The sequence below is a fragment of the Rhincodon typus genome, chromosome 27 (genome assembly GCF_021869965.1).
Source record: "Rhincodon typus isolate 14 chromosome 27, sRhiTyp1.1, whole genome shotgun sequence".
Lineage (NCBI taxonomy): Eukaryota > Metazoa > Chordata > Chondrichthyes > Orectolobiformes > Rhincodontidae > Rhincodon > Rhincodon typus.
Window position 1 is genome coordinate 37556048 of NC_063358.1, and position 17404 is coordinate 37573451.

Here is a 17404-nt window from a genome sequence, read left to right on the forward strand (position 1 = left end):
CACTCTAACAGTACCATCAAATAGGGAGATCAATCCTGTATCAATGTAATGTGCAGGAGGGCATGTCAGGAGTAGCATTGGGTATACCTATAGATGAGATGTAAACCTGTTGGAGCTAAAACATAGAGGAAGGAATACGCAATGGATCTAAGTGATTCCATAACAACAGAGCAGATCTAAATTATTGCTGTTAAGCTGAAATCTTGCTACATCCAGTCATGAATGGTAGTGGACAATTAACAACTCATGGGAGGAGACGGCTCCACAAATATCCCCATCCTCAATGATGGGGAACCAGCACATCAGTAAAAAAGAACAAGGGTGAAGCATTTTTATCTGCCTTCAACCAGAAGTACTAAATGAATTATCTATCTCAGCCTCTTCCCAAGGTCCCAGCATCACAGGTGCCTGCCATCAGCCAATTTGATTCATTCCATGTGATATCAAGAAATAGCTAGAGGTAATGGTTACTGAAAAGGTCCCTGACAACATTCTGTTATTAGTATTGAAGATTGTGCTCCAGGACATGAGCACACCTAGCTTCACTGCTCCAGTACAGTTTCAACACTGGCATCTATCCGACAATATGCAAAGTTATTGAGGTACATCCAGGACTCAAAAAGCAGGACAAATCCAACCCTGCCAATTACTGCTATCAGTCTACTCTTGATCATCAACAAAGCGTTGGAAAGGATCATTGACTTTTTTTTATTCATTCACAGGATGAAGACATCGCTGGCTAGACAGCATTTATTGCCCATCCCTAATTGCCCAGAGGGCAGTTAAGAGTCAACCACATTGCGATGGGTCTGGAGTCAAATGTAGGCCAGACCAGGTAAGGACAGTTTCCTTCTCAAAGGACAATAGCGAACCAGACAGGTTTTTCCCAACAATCAACAATGGATTCATGGTCATCATTAGACTCTTAATTCCAGATATTTATAGAATTCAAATTCCACCATCTGCCATGGCCGGGTTCGAACCTAGGTCTCCAGACTATTATCGGGGTCTCTGGATTAACAGTCCAGCAATAATACCAGGCCATCACCTCCCCTGCTATCAAGCAGTACTTACAAAGGAATAGCCTGCACACTTATGGCAGTTTGAGTCCTATCAGAGTTACTCACTTCATTACAACCATGGTCCAAATATAGACAAGGAGCTGAATTCCAAGGTTGAGGTGAAAGTGACTGCACTGGATATCAAGGCTGCATTTACCCTCACAAAACTGGATGCAAAGAAAATTGAGGGGGAAAAAATTCTCCACCAGTTGAAGTCATACCGAGCACAAACAAAAATGGATGTGACTGTTCGGGGGTCAATCATTTCAGCTCCAGGACACCTCTGCAGAATTTCCACAACAGTTGTGTCCTAGGCCCAATCATCATAGCCTTCCCTCCATCGTAAAGTCAGAAGGAGGGAGTGTTGCTGATGACTGCACAATGTTCAGCACTTCTCAGATAACAAAGCAGTCTAATTCTATATGCAAGATCTGGACAAAATCCAGGCTTGGGCTGAGACAGAGCAATTAACAGTATTGCCAAACACAAGTACCACGTAATGGCCATTTCCAACAAAGAGAATCTAACTATGACTCTTGACATTCAATGGCATTATCATTATTGAATACCACATCATCATCATCTTGTGAGTTACCACTGACCAGAATCTGAACTGGGCCAGCCATATTTCATTACAGCAGCTACAGAGCAGGTTGTAGGCCAGGAATTCTAGGTGATTAACTCACTTCCTGTGGCCCCAGTACATGTACACCATCTAGAAGACAAAAATCAGGAGTATGAGTACATTCCATTTGCCTGGAAAAGGGGCCAGCTCTGACCACACTGACTAAGCTGGACACCTTCCAGAACAAAGCAGCCCACTGAATGGCATTCCATCCACTAACTTCAACATCCATTCTTTTGACCACCAACACACCATAGTTGCAGTGTCCACCATCAACAAGATGCACGAGAACCACACATCTCCGCTCCTTTGACAGCAGTTTTTAAAAGCACAACTTGAAGGGCAATAGCTGCATGGGGACACCACTACCTGAAAGTTCCGCTCCAGGCCACACACCATGGAACTATGTTGCTGTTCCTTCACGTCGCTGGGCTAACATTCTGCAACTCCTTTTCCAACAGAAGTTGGTTTTCATACACCCTGTGGACTCAGTGGTTCAAAAAGGAGCTCATCAACACCTTTTCCAGCGAAATTAGGGGTGGGCAACAAATGCTGATGCCCACAGCCCGCGAATGAATTAAACAAACAGCGTTAGAGATTACTTCAATTCTTCAGAAACACATCGAAAAATTTATAAAGGGTGCAGCAAAAGGGAGAATAAAAACTGCTTACAACAGCTGTAGTAAAATCGAACAAGTAGCTGAGAAACTCAAATGAGGAGCCTGCTATGGGACCTGATATTAATAAACAAGCAGGGGAAGCTGGACTGCAAAGGCATCATTAACCAGCTTTACCATGTTCTTGTCTAGCATTCTCACAACTTTCTTCACACCCAAATCACTTACTGGCCATCAGGAATAGACACTGGACCCCTCTTCAAGTCCAGGGCACTGAAATGTATGGGACAAAAGTATGAACCTAACCACAGGGAGCTCTGAAAATAAATTCACCATATTTGTAAATCTGTGAATTAGAATCAGGAAAAACAAATCAATAAGCAGGAAACCTGTTGGATTACTGTAAAAAATGGAACAGTTCTCTTAAACCCTTCAGGGAAGAGAACCTTCTAAGGACAGGAAACAACTGCAATATTTCACTCAAGTGGCTATTTAGTACCATAGATATTGACTAATTTAACAATGGCCATTTCAAAAACAGTAGTGCAAAATCAAAGCAATGACTCAGGCTAAGGAATAAACTTAGGACAGGAATAAAAATAAGCAAATTCTTCATCAGCTCAGTACTTACTGGGAGCAGCAATAGCAGCAATGGCGGTGATGGCAGCAGCAGCAGCAGTGGCAGCGACACCAGCAGAAAAATACGTACAAAGTATTGTTGAGTGAATAGGTGGTGCACAGGCAGGGCTAGACAGCAGTAGGAAAGTACTATTAGTTAAGAACTGGGAGTGAACCGCCAACACAGGTGCAAAGCTTTTTCTATGCAAAATGACAGCAAGGGGAAAGAAATAAAAGCTCAGGTGTAACATATATATTATATTTTGCAGGATGCACCACAACCAAATATATTACAGTACTGATAAGTATTGAATACTAACTTCCAACATCTGGTTGTTAAACTTTATACTTTTCATGGATTAAAACAGTTTTCAAAATGAAAATTGCATCGACCTAAAATAGCTACCGTGGTCCTCTGAGTACAGACTGAGGCAAACATTGAATGACCACTATGGAATAACTTAAGCTGACTGCATTAAAAGTAACACTTTTATCTAAAGACATTGAAACCAGGCATCTGAGTTGGCATCAAGAAAATTGCATGTCCTGTTTAGTTCACACTTGTGTGATAATTTTACATGTTGAGAGGTGAAAGACTGGCCATCCAATTCACCAACTTGAAAAAGATAATGGCCCAAGATTCTGAAATATACAGTGAACTGTATTTCAGCAGCTGCTTTTGAGAAGCAGAACAGAAAGAAACATGAAATTGTGCCAAGAACTGGAATTCCCACCCTATATCTCTCATTACCTTGGAATTTGGCACCTGATGAAATAGTAACTTGGGAAATCAGCCATTCACCAACAACTCAAAGACATCTACAGATTCCCCTACTGCTGAGGACACAAGTCAACCATTAAACAACTGTAGTCACAGGTTATGAATGGAACAACTTAAAGGTTCCAAAGACTTAAACTGTATAAACTTTATTCCCCCTGTCTGGAGCAGACATTTTCCATTTTAAGCTTACTTGTGTTTGTTTGCTTCTGATTTTAAACCTTTTTAAAATTTTTATTATTATTTCTCAGGCACAGTAATAAGATTAGTAATAAAACTAAAATTTATCTTTCTTTCACTCAAAAAACATTGTTAATTGATTCCTTCATTTTCTAGTGAAATACATTTTAATTGAAGTGTAACAGCTATGTGGTAAATGGAAATAAAAACATGTGTTGTGACCAACTGAGAAGCATTATAAAGGGAACAAATTCCCCCTCCTCAGCTAGTCGTGAGATATTCTTAAAGCAGTGAACATTAATGGATTGGTTGCATCTTAGGTGCAATAAACAGGAGAATTTGTGCACAGCTGATCAATTCATGCTTCAGAACCGCACAGCAAAATGTATAAACAAACTAGATACAGAAAATAAAACCTTATCAAGCTTGCTGACATTAAAAGACAGTGACATTAACAGTTTAGCAGAGGGCTAAATGTTGATTATGCAACTGGGTAAACACATCAAATTAATTTACTCTAAAGAACATGAAGTAATCCATATTGATCCAAAAATACTGTGTTACAAGTATATAATAAATCACAGTATTATTACAGTACAGAAGGAGGCCCAGAATGGAGACGAATTGGTCCAAAACTCAAGACAATTTAAGGTATGCGCCAATTTTAAAAAAGAGTGCTAGTGCGTAAAACCACACGACAATTAGGCAGAGGTTATGTTAAGGCTCTTAAAATGAATTGGTTAGACCACACTGTGAATACACATTTAGCTCTGGTCACTACACCATGGTAGGGCCTGTGGTGAACACAGGCCAACAGTTAATGGCTAGCTAGCAGCAATGCTGCCCTAACTTAGCATAAATGTGCAAACTGCTCTTGGCCTGTGGCTGAAGTGAGAATAAGAGTTGAATAAACTGTGGTATAAATAAGCACAACCACCTTTTTCTTCCACCAATGGGCAATGTAAAATTTGTTATAACTAAACCATAAAGAGCCACATGTTTACAAAATTAATATCCTGGAAAATTCTTTCAAGTCCGGTATAGTCACTTACTGTGTCAAAACCACTGCTATAATTCCTGATTCTTCCCTCACATAAACCCTCTTGATCCATAAAAAAATTCAGAATTGCTACCTTATTACTTTCCACATCACTTTACATTCACGTATATCAACTATTCAAGACACTTCAAATGGTGTTTGCATCCGAAATTTTGGAGAATTCCTTAGCTCGTATTATAAAACCAAGGAACTGGTCTCAACTGAGAAGCAGAAAAAATGTCCAGCTTGTCATTTAGAATATTTACAGCAGCATTCTATTTGAGGAGGTGATCACCAGGAAACAATGTGTCCTTGCCTAATAATCAAATCCCTTCAGAAATATGCTGAATGGAAACAACAGGACTCACCCACTCCCACAAGAGAAAGTAAACACCATGATTATAAAAAAAAAGGCTCCTGCGAATTCAAATCCAATTACCAAGCAAAACAGCTTATGGGTTTATATGATTTCATTCTCATCCACACTCTGTCTCAGTATTACTGGGCTCAGGTGCATCAGATGACACTAGCCTGCAGAGTTCAAAACTCATTCTAAGTATCTCTTTAAAGGAAATGGTTGTATCCAGGCAACTACATAAACGGCCCTGGCCTTCACACTCTTGCTGTTATAGAGCAGGTTTATTTGCATCCTTTAAGAATCCAACTCACACCTGCAGAGGGAATGTGGAGCAGATTCCAAACCAAAGCAGTTAATGCTGTGTTGATCAATGCCATTAATGACAGAGTCTGCTGCAGATCATCAAATGTTCTAAGGCACATTAACATGAGACATTAATGTTTGGAAGGCCCACTGGTGAAGGATGAATAACATTCATGAAATTAGAAAGATGTTTCGGTGTTTCTCTTAATTCACCATTGGCAGAAAAAGGGTGCAGAAGACCTTGGCAGAGTCTTTCTTTCCATGGTGGATAGGGTCATGTCACAGTAGACGGAACAGAATCCTAGATTAATGTGAAAAGGGTGAAAATTACAAAGGCTCAGGCCACAATCATCCTTAGATCTGGACCACCACAGGTTTGCAAATAAAAATGGGATAAACCTGACAGCTACAAGCTCATCAGTTTAACCTGAGATTTAATTTTTTTAAGAGACCATACACCAGGACACTGTGAATCAGCATTTAGAAAATTACGGACAAATAAATGAAAATCACTCAATCGGTTAAACACAAGGTTCAAAAACAGCTTCTTCCTCTATGTTATTGGACTTCTGAATGGACCTTTCAAATTTCATGTTGATCTTGCTTATTATGCATCTTTTTTGCAGCCGTAACTTTGTATTTCCTCGATCTGTTCAATCACCCTATGATTTTCCTATATTATAATCTGCCTGTACTGCATGCAAGACAAAGCTTTTCACTGTACTTAGGTACATGTGACAATACTAAATCACATCACATCAAATAAACCATGTTTGATTAACATTTTCAGAATATCTGCAAATATGTACAAAAATTTTAATATCATGACTGTTATTTAAAAATACATTAAACAGCCCAACAAAGATGGCTTCTGTAATCATGTGAATGGTTTTAGTAAATTTCCAGAAGCCTCTCAAAAGTCAGAGTCAGCTAGCTGGACAATCAACACCTCAGATAACTCCTGATGGGACTGAAGTGCTAACTATTGATATAAAGTGTGACAGAGTTTGATTGTCTCCACAGAAAAGAGAGTTGCAAGTCAACTCCATCCTGTACGAAGATGCATTAATGACTTAAACCTCTGGGATGTACTAGTTACCCCCAGTGCAAGCTTTTGTCTCAATGGCACCAAAGCAGTTAATGCTGTGTTGATCAATGCCATTAACGACAGAGTCTGCTGCAGATCATCAAATGATCTAAGGCACATTAACATGAGACATTAATGTTTGGAAGGCCCACTGGTGAAGGATGAATAACGTTCATGAAATTAGAAAGATGTTTCGGTGTTTCTCTTAATTCACCACTGGCAGAAAAAAGAGTGCAGAAGACCTTGGCAGAGTCTTTCTTTCCGTGGTGAATAGGGTCATGTCACAGTAGACTGAACAGAATCCTAGATTAATGTGAGAAGGGTGAAAATTACAAAGGCTCAGGCCACAATCGTCCTTAGATCTGGAGCATCACAGGTTTGCAAATAAAAATGGGATAAACCTGACAGCTACAAGCTCATCAGTTTAACCTGAGATTTATTTTTTTTAAGAGACAATACACCACCACCACCACCCCTTCCAAGGAGGCTTGGTCACTTAACTTCCCCCGGTGCTGAACCCTACTTTTAACCATACAGTTTGTAATAACAGTCAGTTAGGGGGTCAAAAATTGTTTTGTACAACATCTACTGACAATATCAAAATCACTAAGTCTGGATTACAAAGGAAAAGGTATCGCAAATACGACATGGTTGGATGTCAAATTCAGTTTCAGAGACAGCAACTCAGGTCTCAAACCGATGTCCTCAACTTTAATAAGTCACTTACAGAAGTATGAAGAAACATTCTCGTAAAATGGCCTGGGAAAACAGACTGAAGGGAAAATCTGCAAAGGAGCATATTTCAGCAGATATTTCACTACGGTCAGCAAAAATGTATTTCAGTCAAAAAGGACTCAATCAGAAGGATAAGCCATGCATGGTTGTCAAAGGCAATCATGTAGAGTATCTAATCAAAAGCTAAGCGTAAAAAGCAGCACAAACTAGGACTAAACTGGAGGATTGGGTTTTTTGTTTTAGGAGCCAGCAGCAGATGACTAAAAGCTAATAAAGAGGGAGAATACTGATTATGAAAGTAAATTGTCAAGAAATATAACAAACTGCAAGTGCTACTATGTGTATATAAAAAGAAAGTAGCTAAATTAAGTGTGACACCCTTAGGAGGATGTAACTGGAGAATTAATAATAGCAAACAGGGAAATGGCAGATAATTTCAGCCAATATTTTGCACTGTCTTCATGATGCAGAATTCTATGAATGTCCCAAAGATAAGCGGCAAGCAAGGGGCAAATGGGAGGAAATATCTCTATCACAAGGGACAAAGTATTTGACAAACTAATGAAACTGGAAGAAGACAAGTCACCAAGAGCTTCTGGTCTGTACCCAGGGGTTTTTAAGGATAGTGGAGGCATTGATTGAAATATTCCAAACCTCACTGGATTCTGGGAGGATTCCATAGATTAGAAAACTGCTAATGTGATGCCCTTGTTCATGAAGGGAAAGGGACAGAAAGCAGGAAATTACAGATCAGTTAGCCCAACATCTGTCATTGGAAAAATACCAGTGCCAATTGTTAAGGAAGAAATAGCTGGCCATTTAGAAAAGCTTAATACAATCAAACAGAATCAACATGGTTTTATAAAAAGTAAATCATGTTTGACAAATTTACTAGAATTCTTTGATAGTATAACAAGTCAAGCAAATAAAGGGACACCTGAGGTGTAATATATTTGGATTTTCAGAAGGCATTTGATAAGGTGCAACACAAAAGATTATTTCTTGAGATAGGAGCTCACAGTATTAGGGATAATGTTTAGCATGGATTGAGGATTGGTGGACACACAGAAGACAGAGTTGGGATTAATGGGTCTTTTTCAGGTTTGAAAGATGCAACTAACAGATGTAACTAACAAGGATCTGTTCCAGAGCCTAACTTACTTACTATTGATATTAACGATTTGGAGGAGGGGGCCAGAGTACAATGAATCCAAATTTTCTGAGGATGAAAAAAAGGCATGTTGTGATGAGGACAGAAGGAATCTGCAAAGGGATATAGATGGTTTCAGTGAATGAACTCAAACTTGGCAGAAGAAGTTTAACCTAGGAAAGTATGAGGTCACGCATTTTGGTGGGAAGAATTAAAAGGCAGGCTATTACTTCAATGAGGAGAGTCTCCAAAAAATAGTGCACCACAGAGGAAACACAAAAGGTTAGTATGGAGGTGCAGCAAGTAATTATGACGTCAAAGGGAATTTTAGCCTTTATTACTGGGAGGTTGCAGTTTAAAAACAGGGAAGTCTTCTTATATCTGTACAGGGTATTAGTGAGGCTGCACTTGGATTACTGTAGACAGTTTTGATCACCGTATTTTAAAAAAAGGATATACTGACATTGAAGACTGCTCGAAAGAGATTCACGAGACTGGTTCCTGGGATGAAAGGGTTGACTTATCAAGGATGGCTAAACAGGTTAGGCTTTTATTCATTAGAGTTTAGAAGAATAAGGAGAGATTTTATAAAAATATACAAGATTCGGGGAGAACTGACAGTGTAGATGTTGAGCAGATGCTCCCCCCAGTAGGGCATCTTAAATTAGGAAGCATAGTTCCATAGACACTCATTTAAAACGAAAGAATTTTTTCTCCCAGAGTTTAGTGAATGTCTCGAATTCTCTACCCAGAGAGTTGTGAAGGCTAGATCACTGTAATCATTTACAGAAGTTTTTTTAAAATATCAATTAAAAAATGGCTATGCTGAGCTGGCACAAAAGATGAGTTGCAGCTTGGCAGATCAGTGATGATGGAGTTTTCATCCATACTCAAATCCTCTTGAAAGGAATGCAAATTTACAGGTCACATTTCCAAATGCTTGTTGCCATTGCATGCTAACTTTTAGTGATTCAAAGACAAGGGCATCCAGATCCCTTTGCACCCTTTCATTATTTCAGAACGATTCTGTCTTTCTGTTTCTTTTTCGACCAAAGTGAATAACATTAAGGCTTATTTGCATATATTCCACCTGCCATGTTCTAGCCCCTTGACTTTGCTTATTCAAGACGATCCCTCTTGAATCCTCCTTGCACCTTCCTCACAACTTAGGTTCCCAGTAAGTTTAACCAACATGATTTCCCTTTCGTGATGTTTACTTTGTCCAATTTTGAATTCTTTTCTACATGTCAAATTGTCAAACATTTCTAATGGATGCTAACACTTTCCTTAATATGGACATTAAGGTAACAGGTATGTAAGTTCTCTGCTCTCTCTATTCCTCCCTTTTTAATTAGTGGGGTTACATCTGCAATCTGAAAAGCAAGGACATTGATAAACTGATATCCCTCAGTTGTTTTGTACTTTGTTGCTAATTTAATAGTCTCTTTTACCCTATTCGATTTGATTTCTCCTTGCATTCATTTGCAAGTGTCCCTCTATCAACCATGTCCAAGCATTTGAAAATAAACCCTACTTTTGGTTTAATGTTGCAATAGTGTTTTTGCTGACTTTAGTAAGTAAGAGTCCACAGTTAGAAGGGGTGAGGTAATACACCACCACTGTTTAAAAATGGGTCTAGGCCCGAAACGTCAGCCTCTCTGCTCCTATGATGCTGCTTGGCCTGCTGTGTTCATCCAGCCCTGCATCTTGTTGTCATAGAAAAACCTCTATTTCCTTCTGTACAGTTGGTGAGAATAGAGAGAAGATTTGCTTCAAAACTCACAATCTGTCCATAGTCTTGACATTGTCTTGACCTTTTCTGTTACCCATGGTTGTATTTTTTTTTAAGCAAATGGAACTTCTGCTCCTTAAGCATATAAACTGGTTAGGCATCACACTAAATACTATTTCTGGAAAACCTCCTACCAATCTCTGCTGTTTTACCCGTTAATAGATTTGTCTAGTTTATTGTCCACACCCTGGGTGAAATCCGGTAACAATAGTTTATTTTTACGATCATGATCTTTGGTTGGCAGCACATACATTGCCATGATCTTTACATTTTTAAACTTTTAATATTTGTCTAATCAACCTGTTCAAAGATGCTATTACACACCTCTAGAGCAGGTGAGACCTGAATGTGGGTCTCTTAATCCAGGGTTAGGGACACTACCACTGGGGCAAAAAGAGGGTCCTTGTTTGGAAGGCACCTTCTAATTGTCTGTCTGCGGTAGTGAATTAAGGAGAATGGGTGGGCTCCTGATCCCACAGACCTAAACAGAGCAGTCAGGGAAACCTAGCAGCTCCACTGGAAGATGCAGAAGCTGTTCAGGAAAAGAGAGTTAGGATGCCTCAAAGTGGAGGGGCCCTTGGAAACATGAATCAAATCCTTAAAATGAAGAGGGATTAAGTCAGTATGCCCTCTGGAGCAGAGGAAAAACCCCTTTTCAAGGAACAGTTCAGGCTGCAAGAGGGGCCTTTCTTCTCCCTGTAGCCCTGACTCAGTAGAGTCCTCAGAAGCCACTGTTTAAACTTAACTGGCAAAACTAAGACAGGAACGTGAGGGCCAATGCCCCACCTCTAAATTTGCTTCTGACCCCATTTTCAAACCAGCCTCACTGGTCATGGCAAAAGACCTTCCTCCACTCCTCCCGCTGAAGTTACATTTCTTTTACAATCAAAGTCTTGGCTGTTTGGCATTTCTGCCCCTTCAAATACGACCTCAAACTTGATCATATTATAATTGCTATTAGATAATGGTTTACATACTGCTTGATTGTTCACTAAATCTAACTCATTATTATATCTAATATGGCATGCTCCCTTAATTGGTTCTACAGCAATTCGTTGCAGAAAACTATACTGAACGCACTCAAGTATCCCTCTATCAACCATTGCCTTTCTGACATGTGTTAATTTGTTTGCCCCAAACTACATGAAAGTTTAAATTGAGGGCTGTTGTGGCACAGAAGGTCTGGCTTCAAGTCCCAGCTGCCCTGAAGGTGTGTGTCATGGCATATCAGAACAGGTTGATTATAATTAACAGAAAATTTAAATTGCACATTAAAATTCTACTTTCAGCACATGTTTGGACTAATTTACGCTTTTATTCTAACTGCCAGTGAACAACTGCAACCAGGGGTTCTATACGCAACTTCCACAACAGTTTCAATTTGTTATTTCTGCCCATAAAATCTCCACAGCCTATTTAACGATTGTTATATCCTTCCTTACCTTTGCAAAGATTCATCCATAATCATCAAGGCTACTTCTTTCACTTATACCATTTTCCCTTTCGTTCCTGTAGACTTCACAACATCATATATTTCATTCCCAGTCCTGACGATTTTGTGGGTATATCTTCGTGATGGAGACAATGTCATACACACAATTGAATTAGTCTGTGCAATTCATTCAATTTGTTCCTTAATGTCCCTGTGCTTGCATAAAATGCTTATTTGGACTACACACATTAATGTGTCTCTCAGCTTTCATGTGTCACATTTCCTTTTCTGGTTTAATTATTTTAAAATTGTCCAAATCGCCCTCTTACTAGTGATATCCAAAACACATTCTGCTGCCTTCTGTTACATTTGTTTCCTTTTCTTTTATTTTCCAATCAAATATAAATCTAATCTGTTCAGAGCTGGTATCAGAGACCTCTGGAGCAGTTTGGATTTGAACCTGGGCCTCTATCCAGAGGTAAGGGTTATAGCATGGTTCCTCAAGAGCCCTAGTGTGTTTTTTAAATCAATCTGTTCAGAGACGTTATGAAACACCTCTGGAGCAGGTAGGATTTGAACCTGAGCCTGGCTCAGAGACAGGGACACTACCATTGTACCACAAGACGCTTATGTTTGTTTTCTTTTCTTATGTATTTTTTAATGAACATTTTTGAAATGTTATTACACACCTCTGGAACAGGTGAGATTTGAACTCTGGCCTCCCGCCTCAGAGGTAGGGGCATTACCACTATGCCATAAGAGAACCCTTATCACAGAAGAATCAGAGAATCCCTACAGTGTGGAAGCAGGCCATTTGGCCCATCAAGTCCTCACTGAACCTCCGAACAACATCACACCCAGACCCACCCGCTACTCTATCCCTGTAACTCTGCACTTACCACGGCTAATCCACCTAGTCCACACATCCCTGAACACTATGGCCAAGTTAGCATGGCCAATCTACCTAATTCGCACATCATTGGACTGTGGGAGGAAATTGGCACACCTGGATCTCTGGCACTGTGAGGCAGCAGTGCTAACCACTGTGCCACCATGCCACCTATTTCCTTTTTCATTAGCAACTTTCCCACCAACAAATCACGGCGACGTTTTGGTTTCTTTTTTAAAACTACATACCACCACTTTCTATTTGTTTTCAAATTCTGTATACTACTCTTTTCACCTGAGCCTATCCACCAAATTACTAGTTTAAACTTTCCTTTAATGATGTTGGGCACACACTGGTTCAGGTGAAGTCCATCCTAAAAGCACAGTTCCTCCTGTCCCAGTACTGATATCACTACTCAATGAAATGGACACACTGTTGCCCATAGCACTCTTCAACCACATGTTCAATTCTCTAATCTGTTTATTGCTACTCTAGATTATCATGTGGGTTTCAGTAGTAAACCAGGGTGTTATAACCCTTATGATGTTGTGATTTAAATTAGCTCCTAGTTCCTAGACTCTTCAATGAGGACCGTTTTCATCTTCCTTCCAAAGTCATTGGGCCCAAAATAGACGATCAGAACCGGATCCTTTCCCTCCCACTCAAAGCTTTTCTCCAGGCAAAAGGAAACACCCTGAAACCTGTACCAAACTGGAAACTCAATCTTCGGCATACCTGGTTTTGTTGTAAAAAAAAGATAGATACATATATATAGTTCCCTAGCTATTCTGTCTCAAACCTCCACCACATTAACATTCACTCCCAGCCAATCCCCTAAATTTGAATGGCCTCCTGAACTACAGTGCCTTGGTTGAGTCCATATAAAGTTATATCCAAACAGATTTAGACAAGAAGATCCCAATCCTGGATTCCTCAATCAGGCATTGACTAATTACTTTCCCCTTCCAAACCCGAGCTCAACCTTTCAGAGGTCGGGCTCCCACATAGCAAGTACCCTGCCAGCGGCTGGCTGAATACCAGAGGCAGCAATATAAACTTAAGGGATAACTAATTGCCCAGTTAAGGGTTTCAATTGTTGCCAGTGCAGTATGGTCGTCCATGAGCCTTCCTTGCTAGAACTTAATCGAGGCAAAGGTTGGAAGGTGGCAGGGTCACCTTACTCCAATTAAATTCCCTTTACTTCACTGTCATCCTGTCTTGCAATAACATATATATGCTGTGAATCTACTGGGTTTGAGATTAGAGAAAATAGTTTATTTATACTTCCACTTTTTAACAAGGATGATTTCAAGATTGTACCTCCGATGCTGAAAACAGCCAATAATCTTGTTACAGAGATAGTAGGATCTTGCTTGTCTAGCAAAACCAATCTGGTTTTTCCAGTACAGTGAGACGAAACATCAAGAGGAACTGAGCTTAAAGAATCCAAGGCTCTTGGCAATCACTTAAAATTAACCCCTCCACCTCATAAGTGCCATCATTAAACTCTATCATTAATCAAATCATTATTCAATGTTAACCAGATAGTTTTGAAGCTAGCTTGGTCAAAAGCCAAGTGATTATATTTGGCTAATAATCTTTCGGGTAGTGTGATTATGCTTCCAGCTTGACAGCATAATGTGTTTTTGTTCTAAACTTCTTGAAGACAGCCTGGGAAAAGACAGAAAGAGATAGACAGTTTGCTTCTCCCCAGTGAAGATAAGCACACAGCTGCGGAGTGAGACCTTGGATAGAATAATATTGCACATAAACTCGCATCTTGGATAAGACCAGTATTACATTGTGAAATGTTTGTCGAAAAGGTCAAGGTGTGAGGAAGGTTGTCAAGGGAGTCAAAGAAAAAAGGTTAAAGATATTAAAGACGTACAATTTGAACATCTCCTGCTCTATGTCCCACCACTGATGTCTTTCTGTTTGGTCTACCTAATTAAGAAAGATATGAGAAAGCAAATTGTAGGGATTACCACTTACTACTCATAAGGCATTATTTTTTAATTTAAAAATGAATTCATAAGTCATGCTCATGTGGTGAAATAGCACAACTGAAGCACAATAGCTTAGAAACAATGAAAACAGACATTGAAGCAAGCCATTCGGCCTATCCAGTCCAGTCCATCATTCAATATGAAACATGGCCTTTTTCTTAATGCCATACTTCCCCTCTTTCAGAAGGTAAGGGGCCTACATCTGTCTCCACCAATCTTTTTCTTTTTACATACTCAAAAGCAGACTGTAAGTGCTTCTATATGTTCCTTGCAGGCTACTCACATACTAATTTTCCTCGTTAATCAGCCACTTGGTTCTCCGCTGCTGGGGAGGCGACAGCCTAGTGGTATTAACGCTGGACTGTTAATCCAGAGACCTGGATAACATTCTGGGGACCTGGGTTCGAATCCCGCCATGGCAGATGGTGGAATTTGAACTGAATAAAAAAAATCTGGAATTAAGAATCTAATGATGACCATTGCCGATTGTTGGGAAAAACCCATCTGGTTCACTAATGTCCTTTAGGGAAGGAAACTGCCATCCTTACCTGGTTCTAGGCCCACAGCAATGTAATTGACTCTGAACTGCCCTCTGGGCAATTAGGGATGGACAATAAATACTGCCTAGCCAGTGATGTCCTCCTCCTGTTAACAAATTAAAAAAAATTCTAAACTGCTCCCAGTGCTCAGACTTGCTACTTTTCAAGGAACCTTCCTATACATTCTCTTTGGATCCAATACTATTCTTAATTACTTTTGTTAACCATGGTTGGGCCACTTCTCCTGTTATGTTCTTTGACCTGAAAGGAATGTACAACTGCTGCAATGCATGCATTCATTCCTTAACTATTAACTGTCACTTGTCCAGTGTCATGCGTACCAATGAAGTTACTAAGTCTATTGCAATCAACTCACCCCTCGTATATTCATAGTTTCCTTTGTTTAGCTTTATGGTCCTAGTTTTGGATTGGACTGGTTCACTTTCTATCCCAATGAAGAATTCAATCACATTATGCTTATATTTTCCAAAAGAATCTCTCACAACAAGATTGTTAATTAATCCCCTCTACATCATACATCAATAAGCATATAGAACTCGACCCCATATACACTCCACTATGAAGAAAAACCGGAAGTGAGGCAATCCAGCAAAGAACAAACAGCTCCCATTCCTGGACGTCATGGTACAGTGCTAGACAAATGGGGAACTCCAAACGAAAGTACACAGAAAAGCCACACACACGGACCAGGTACTGAGCTTCAACAGTAACCATCCCAACACACACAAACGAAGCTGTGTGCAAACACTATTTAAATGGGCAACAACACACTGCAGCAACACAGAACTACGCCAAGAGGAAGAAGAATACCTCTTCCAGGTTTTCAAGGATAACTGATATCCAAAAAACTGGGTCAGAAGACGCCTACACGAACAACATCAGGAAGATACTACATGTCCCGACACACTCGTCACACTACCCTACATCAGGAACACATCGGAACTAACCACAAGACTCCTACGACCGCTGGGCATCAGAGTGGCACACAAGCCCACATCAACCCTACGACAACTGCTCACCCGAACTAAAGACCCACTCCCCGCCATGAAACAGGACCAATGTCATCTATAAGATCCCCTGCAGAGACTGTAAGAAACGCTACATCGGACAAACAGGAAGGAAACTAACAACAAGAGTACAAGAACACCAACTGGCTACAAAAAGACACGACCAATACTCACTCATCTCAATCCACATGGATAAGGAGAACCACCAATTCAACTGGGACAACACCAAAATCCTGGGCCAAGCTAAGCAGAGGCAGGCATTGGAATTCCTAGACGCCTGGTACTCCATGAAGAAAGCCATCAATAAACACATTGAACTTGACCCTATATACACTCCACTACGAAGGAAAACCGGAAGTGAAACAATCCAGTTCAACGGACTCCAGAGTTTAAAAACGAGGCGGGAAAACACACCGATGCTTCATCGGAGACTGCACTCATGATGTTACCCAGCATAGTAATGAAATGTCTGCGGAACAACAAACACCCACAACCCGAGCTACAAATCTACTCCAAAACCTTAGTAACCCCCTCTCTTTGCACAAAATTTATTCTAAGATAACGTGCGTCTGAGTTGATTCCTCTACATACTGGTCTAAAATATCCATCTTGTACACGCTCCAGGAATTCATGCGCCATGGTATGATGGTAGCCAACATGGTATGCTCAGCCTCAATGCAGATTAAATTTATCCATGATTACTGTTGCAGACTTGTTGCATTCATCTCTAATTTCCTTTTAATGCCAACCTCTACCTTACCACATCTGTTTGCTGGTCTACAAACAACTCCCTCCTTGTGCTTTCTTAGTTCCACCCTGACTGATTCCGTAATTGAGATTCCTTTTACCAATATCCTTTTTCACAATTACACTGATTTATTCTTTTCCTAATAATGTCACTTCAACTCCTCTCCTGCTTTTTCTGTCCTTCCTAAAGAGTGAATATCCTTGAATATTCATTTCCCAGCCTTGGACCCCCAACAGCCATGTCTCCGTAACTGCAATCATATCATACCCTTGTATACTTATGTGCAGTGTTAATTTGCCTGCTTTGTTCTAAATATTCTTTGTGTTCAGATATAGTACCTTTAGAGTTATGTTTTTCATACTTCATTACATCTTTTTATACTCCAGCCGTATTTGCTGCTAGCCCTTGTTTCCTTTGCC

General features: G+C 40.0%; 1 protein-coding gene across 2 annotated transcripts in view; it reads right to left on the reverse strand.

Moving 5' to 3' along the window:
- Positions 1 to 17404, reverse strand: part of inpp5b (inositol polyphosphate-5-phosphatase B) — a 244184-nt gene that overhangs the window by 74083 nt on the left and 152697 nt on the right. The window lies entirely within an intron of this gene.